This window comes from Cucumis melo, chromosome 9, assembly GCF_025177605.1.
Source record: "Cucumis melo cultivar AY chromosome 9, USDA_Cmelo_AY_1.0, whole genome shotgun sequence".
Classification (NCBI taxonomy): Eukaryota; Viridiplantae; Streptophyta; class Magnoliopsida; order Cucurbitales; family Cucurbitaceae; genus Cucumis; species Cucumis melo.
The window spans coordinates 3,869,423-3,875,423 of NC_066865.1; the positions used below are offsets into that span (position 1 = coordinate 3,869,423).

At 38.4% G+C, this 6,001-nt stretch overlaps 1 pseudogene; it reads right to left on the reverse strand.

The window, feature by feature from the left end:
- Nucleotides 1-2,318: 2,318 nt before the first annotated feature.
- On the reverse strand, nt 2,319-4,478 carry LOC127150903 (photosystem I P700 chlorophyll a apoprotein A2-like; annotated as a pseudogene).
- Between the last annotated feature and the right edge of the window lie 1,523 nt (nt 4,479-6,001).

Genomic DNA, 6,001 nt, shown 5'->3' on the forward strand with positions numbered 1-6,001 from the left:
GAAATGACTTATCAGAATAAACCCACCCCTGCCCTAATCGAGCAGGCACCTCTACATGGGCTCTAGAGCTTAGTTATTCATGAAATTCCTTATGGTCAAGTGAGATAGCTCAGCGGTCTTCCCGCATTTGGATGGAATGAATGCGCCATAGCAACTATGATTTTCATGTGATAAATAAAGGACTTCTTGAGAAGTGGTCACCTTTTTTCCGCCATTTGGAAGGCTTTGAGATATCTCTTTTCTTCTCAAATCCCAAACCAAGGGCAAGGAAAGTGGGAGTCAGATTCAGCAGAGGAAAACAAAGGTTGGGCAACAAGTTTCAGTTCTTCTTGATAAGCTCTCATTCTTCAAAAATATAATGAGAATATCTTTTGAATGAGAATTCCCTATTAGAATCCCACTATCCGATAAAAGGATGCCATGCCAAACTGTCTAATCAAAAAGTGGATGAGGTAGATAAGGCTCGATGAAATTGAGTTGACTTGACCCGTCCTTAATCATCTGAAATATACCATATTCACTTTTATAAAAATTATAGAAAAGAAAGGTGCCTCAAAGAATTTGAGAAGAACTGCTCTTCATTATTGAATAATAAGATATGAGAAAGATATAAGTAGTGCTCATAATTCAGTAAAGATATAGAATTTCATTCTTCTTCTACTGGGCATGCACTCTCTCTTAGGAAAAGACCTTCTTGTGCGAGAAGGATATCTCAAGATAATTCATTGTTCGGCCTATCACCGTGGGGTTCAAGTTTCCACTACAAGGGATTCTCTCACTTTCATCAGAGGTTGAGAATGAGAAGGCAGATGGGTATAGCAGATCGACTGGGCGGGCTAGGTCACTAATGGAAATGACAGTCTCTTTTAGTTGAATTGAAGTAGTAAACTTTGCTTGTTCTCTTAGCTCTGCCTTACTACTGGTTCTATCCTTTCATTCTAAGAAATTAGTAGAATGTGAGGTTGAATCTCGTATCCTCGGATGTCTTTGAAGGGAGGATGAGAGCAAAAGTTAAGCATAGGTGCCCCCGAACCGTGCTTGAGCCCACATATCCATAGAAGAAAAGCTGGTAGAAAATCTAGTTTTTTAGTCCTTCCTTTGTACCAGTGAGTCGAATTCATTCCATTACTTCATAACTTCGGTTGACAAGGGATTCTATTAGAGTCAGCAAGCAAGGGTGCCCATCAATTACCATCCGTCCCAGATCGAATTGCCCAAGGATTGAAGGAGTTGAGTTTACATTAAGTTAAAGAGAAGGGAGACTTTGAATGATCTCTAAATGAGATGAAGAATGATTAGCTTTCTTGTCTTATTATATTTCATATCATTTCTTTCGTAGTCGAGAGAGAGAGAAGAGGAAGCGATATAAAGCTACAGAATGGTTAGGCCTTCTCTTCTTTTTTTAGTTAGAGTTTATCAAATTGTCCAAGATTTCCTCATTGAGGATGCAAGGCGCATAGTCTTTTAAGAGTGGATTCTCTCCTCTTCAAGATTTTGATTACTACTTCCTTGCCTTTTCATAGATCTCCTTCTTCTCTTCTCATATTCCATACCTTCCCTTTCTTTATGGTCATCATTCCATCCAAATCTTTGGTAGGTGTCTGGGCCTCCTCAAAATCCTTCAAGAATGCTGGCTGGATTCTAAGACATTAAACCCTCTTGCTGTTGTAAAGACTGATCATAAGTTGAGCTTATGTGCCCACTCTAAAATAGAAAGGTGGTTAATAGTTCCTCATCGTGAATTGAATGTGGGATATCCACTCTAGATACCAAGAATGGTCGTGGATCAATACGGATGGAGGACACGATTCAGCTTGGTTTGATGGGGTCACTATGAAGGTAGAGGCATCATTTGTTCATAGGAAACTGAATAAAGATATGGAGGATAGGCTTTCGACTTCCTAGTGGAATTCAGAGGTTCGACTATCCACTAGGGAATATCAGAGGATCCAAGGTCATTCTAGCAAGATTTTGATCGTAGTATATCCGGTACATGGGATAAAGTTGACCGAAGAATGGGTCCCACTTGGAGATTTAGTCAAACTGCCATATCTTGCGCAGTTTGAGTGGTCCGACGTCTTCTTTTATTTAAGACTGATTTTCATTCCCCCTTTAGAGCTGGGGCAAGAATGATAGATTCAGGATTTCATAAAGTATGTGTCTAGATAGCCCAAAGTCTCGATAGTTAGCTCTCAATCTTCTGGTAAAAAATCAACATTGATGAAGATGTGTGGGTACACTATTATGCGGTGGCGATGTCCTTCTCCATCGAAAGAAATGAGATTTTTGCGGATACAACACATACAAAATGAACCAAATTTGCCTGATGTAGAGGCAATCAAGAAAGCCAAATAAGTCAATATATAACCTACAGAGGGCTAATCCAACTAATCTTGCTTGCACAATGGAAAGAGCCACTGGTTTAACTCTCCATCGAATCAAATTAGCCAAAGGTGTGCATTCGTGAGCCCATGCTAAAGTTTCAATCAATTATTGCCAAAATCTGAGCTAGGAAATTCAGAACAGAAAGCCAATAGCTCAAACAAGATTTCCAAGTAAGAACATCCACGCCCGAACTAATAAACTATTCATACCAAAAGGAATATATCCATTGAAAAGTTGTGAAGAGTTTCACCATAGATAATCTCTTAACCATCCCATTAAATAAGTGGAAGATTCATGAAATTGTGAAACGTTACCCTGCCATAATGTGATGTGCATCCAGTGCCAAGAAAAAGTAACCCATCCAATGGTATTGAACATCTAGAAAACTGTCAAATCAAAGGCGTCCTAAGCCAAGTACCACCTCGTCCCAGACCGTCACAAGGAAAACTATAACAAAAATCCTTTTTATCTGACATGAATTTTGAACCACGTGTATTTAAAGCTTCTTTTACTAAGATCAATGTAGTTGCATGTAAACCTAAAGCAATAACATGATGAACCAAGAAGTCTCTGGCCTATTGTTAAGAATAGTGAATTACTATTCTTACTAACAACATTTAACCAACCTGGCAACCATATGCTTCGACCCATATTGAACATCGGGCTGCTTGATTAAGATAAAAGTACATTGAAGCCATATTCAATTTGACCAATTGGGCAAATATGGGTTCGATTAAGATTTGTATTTTTAGAGTACCAAAAGCAAGCATGACATCATTACGAACATAAAGCCCCAATGTATAGAACCCCAGAAAAAAGGTTGGCCCAACTAAAATTGGATGTGATAACTTCTTTATGGTCTAAGATTATTGCCAATACATTATCCTCATTCTGTTAATCTCTAATAAAAAATATAGCTCATGAGCAAAAGCTCCTATCATAATGTATTGGTAATGGGTATATAATGTAGCTTGAGTCAAGTCTTGTGTTATGAACGCATAAGAAGGTAAAGTGTACATATTTTTAGCTACCAAAGAAGTAATAACCCATAAAGAGGCTAAAGCAAGACCTAATTGAAAATGAAGCGAATTCTTTATTGTGTCATAAAGACCTTTATGTCCACGCCCCAATCGTCCCCCAGATGGAATATGTGCATCTAAGTAATCTTTTATACTATGTCCAATCCCGAAATGAGTTTTATACATATGACCAGCAACAAGAAAAAGAAATGTAATAGCTAAGTGATGATGAGACATATCAGTCAGCACTAACTTTGCACTTGCGGATGGAATCCCTCGAGAAGGGTTAGAATGGCAGTTCCTGCTCTTTCGAAAGTACCAAATAAATGATTATTTGAATTGAGATTTTGAGCATAAAGATTCCATTGACCTGTCAAAAGTGGTTCTAATCCTTGGGGATATGGCAATACATCTAAGAAATTCTTCCACCGAACAGATTCTTCCCTGGATGCAGGAATAAAAATATGGACTAAATGTCCTGTCCAAGCCAAGGAATTGATTCCAAATAGTTTTGAAAAATGATGATTGAGACGAGATTCGACATTTTGAAACCAGGAAAGGCTCAGTTTCCATTTGGGTTGTAGATGTAACCAACCAGGTATTAAAGATATCGCAAAAAGAAATAATAGAGAAACAGCTCCAGTATAAAGTTCCCCGTTAGTGCGTAAACCAATTGTATACTAAAACTGATAAACACTAGAATAAGCGATATTCATTGGGCCAAGAGCACCACCTCGAGTAAAAGCTTCGAAGGCTGATTGACCATATACCCATGCTTAGAATAAGCGATATTCATTGGGCCAAGGCATGAGCAATAGGTCTGACATGTAAAGGGTCCTATACCCATGCTTTAAAATTTCCTTGCCAAGCTACATGAAAGAGATTTCTAGAATTACACAGACAAATTCTTGCTAATTTCCTAGAATGAGAAGCAAAACGATTCTCATAAAGACATTCTTCAGTAATATCATTATTACATTTGAATTCATGAGTGGTAGTAATATCAAACCAAATATAACGAATATTGGGGTTCTAAGCTAAGCCTTGGCTAAACCTTTGAAATCTTAGTGCCATAATGACTTCCAAATCCTCTTAGCCATTATTCGACTGCAAGAATTCTTGCTAAGAAGAACGCCTATGTTGTGGCAATTCTACACCAGAAGGTAATGGGTTACTCTTACAGCACGTCCTTGGACAATGCTCAAGGCTCTAGGCTGAGTAGTAGGAGCAACTTTTCATTTATTATGAGCCCAAACGATCGATGAAATAAGTTCTTTCCAATAACCACGGCCGCTGAATAGAAACATGAAACTAAACGCCCATACAAAAGAGAAATGGAATACTCTTCAAAAAGATAAAAAGCTTAAAGAAAAGACGCTTGTTCAGAACATTATCAGTTATCTTTTGATAAAGGGGTGGCCCCAAGTGTACTGTCATGAGGAATTCAATGAATTTGATTTACTCCTTGACTGGCTGACTGTAAACTAAGTTGGAAATAGGTAATGGGAGACGAAAGAGGTCTTCCTCTATAGGGATCATAACAGACGAGGTGTACTTCTCCTTGAGAAACTATCTTAGATGTTACCCATAGTTCGAGGTTTTGATTTGAGATTTTTGAAAAAAGGACTTTGATTTGATTTTCGAATACAAACCAATTATGGGTTATTATGGAAATAGGCAGAACATCCAGCTGCTGGAGGTGGAGGCTTAAGGGTCAATCCATTAGTATAAGATTAATCAGTCTTCTTGAGATCCTGGAATGGAAGAAAACCAAAAAGGTGAATATTCCTCTCATTATTATAGGAGGAGATATCATCCCTTCTAGCTTCAGAGTCATGGACTCACCATGGGTCAAAAGGCTGATGCCTCTCAAGCTCTTTTCCAAGTTTCAAACTTGAGTGAGGCTCCATAGGTTATGAAATAACTCGACTACCCACGGAACAATTCAAAGAAGCTCGACTAAGAAGGAAAAGAAAGGGGCGAAGCAACTGTGAAGAAGTGCATTAATGAAATAACACAACTCAAAACGATAAGGAGAGGTTCAAAGAATTTGAATGAAAGCGAAGTCATATCCTCAAATTTAAAGGAGCGCAAGTGAAGACATTCTGGAACGCCTTTGTTACAAGAGCGTGTATGTAGGACCTCATGGTAGATCCGACCATTTCCTACAATTCTCTTAGAGTAGAGAATTACATTCTTCATTCTCTCAATGATTGTTTTTAAAATTCTAGGGGATCCTTATATGAGAGGATCAAAGATCTCCTCTTTCCTAAAGAGAGGGATGGTTTTGACCCTCTGTTTTGCCTGCTCGAGATTAGAAGGGTAAAGATTATATTATCCTTCCAGTTAGGAGGTCGAATAACCTGGCAGAAAATCCCCCTTATATCTCTATCATATATGAATAGGTCACCCAGGCTGGGTTGAATCTACTCAACTTTGCGATCATACCAATTATGGGTGTGAAAACTTCGCCACAACGACAGGGAGAGCCCCAAAGCTTCCAACATATTTTTATATGTAGTCGGAAGGAAACCTACATTACACCATGTGGCCTATATATCTTATTTACTATAATGGGGATAGAGCCTTTGCGGCTC